A 1,566-nucleotide genomic window follows, 5' to 3' on the forward strand; every position below is an offset into this window, starting at 1 on the left:
TGTGCATATGTCATCTGCTCAATTTTGCTGACTTGAGGTGAATAGTGATTTTCTTGCTCAGTTGAGCCCTTCAACTGTATCCACACTCGAGTCATGGCATTGTATGCTGTCAATGAGCTTTGTTTGCTCGATGAACCAAAATGGGGTGCTGAAACAGTCGATAGCAGCAACAACATTACATTGGCTCAAAACCAAGCGTTGTGCTCTATGGAAGATTGGCCGTCCTCCCATGAAAAGAAAGAATTAAAGTGGGGCATCTTCAAGCCTCTCGGGGACTCATGGATTCTACCAATCTAGTCGGGATAAGGTTTATGGTAGAGCGGCCTATCGACAAGCCGTAAGGCTGGCCTTGTACATCTCTTGTACCACTTGTTGGAGGACGGTCTGATTGATTTGGGGCTGCTGGAAGTTGTTATTAGCCTGCCCAGGCGATTGAGGGTTGGCTACCACAGGCTAAGGCACTAATGGCTGCAATACGTGTCGAGGCTGAGCTTGCACTGAAGGCTGAGCCATAATCCGAAGCTAAGTTGCTACTGGGGACTAAGTTGCAGCTGGGAGCTGAACTGCGATCGGAGGCTGAGGGTGCGGCTAGGATTGACCTACTGCTAGGGATGCCTTATTCGGCACAATCTGAGTGAAGTAAGGCAGCCCATGTTGACTCGAATATGTTTGAGGGTCGGTTACTTAGGGCGCCTTACCGTGTGGTGATTGTTGCACATGTGTCTCTACACTTTGTTATTGTTGCAAGTAAGACACACTTGGTGCCAATGGTTGATTTGCCACTTGCGACGTGAAGGTAGCGCCGGTGTAATGGGGACGTGAGTCTCGGCTAAGGTATAAGCCGGTTCCTTAGGCACGCTACTCCCCGGGTTAACTAAACCATACGGCAGGAAAGCATGAAAATATCCCGGAGGACACGATACTGCACTCGTGGGAAGAGCAGGGCTCGAGATTGCTTGGTGAACTAAAGTCGATGCCTCGAAAGTTTCAACCTTCAGTAAACTCAGCTCTTTTGCTAACCGGCTCTTCCTCAAGTTTTTGAATGCCTACTTGTCCACGTATATCATCCATGTCCGCATAGATCTTGTCGAAATGCCGGGAAAATTCTTCAATCCTGCCCACAATAGTTACCGCCCAAACGGGTGGGTTATCCTTAGACGGCATCGGGTCATGAACACTGCCACTAGAGTCCTTCTTCTCTTCTTCAAGGAGGAGTCTTGCCACTTCTTGGCGCAGACATCTCTCTTCCTCCTCTTGCGCTAAAGCTGCTTGTGCGCAAGTTACCATCTTGGTAGATTTAGCACTTATTCGGTAGAACGGTGAGTCCTGCCAGGTGTGCCAAAAAGATGTTCATGTTAAATTCGCATGACCACCTAATTGCAACACGTGGGAGATCCACGAGTGCCAGGAAGGCATTCCAAGATATGAGATGTGCCACTAGCCGGCCTTACTGATTCAAAGCGTGTACCATGACCTAGAAGTCCGTGGGATTGATCGGCGGCTAGATTTAACTTCAAGTAATAATTCACGCCTCAAACGATAAGACGGCTCAGGGATTTAGCCATT

The sequence above is a fragment of the Punica granatum genome, chromosome 1 (assembly GCF_007655135.1).
Source record: "Punica granatum isolate Tunisia-2019 chromosome 1, ASM765513v2, whole genome shotgun sequence".
NCBI classification, from domain to species: Eukaryota; Viridiplantae; Streptophyta; class Magnoliopsida; order Myrtales; family Lythraceae; genus Punica; species Punica granatum.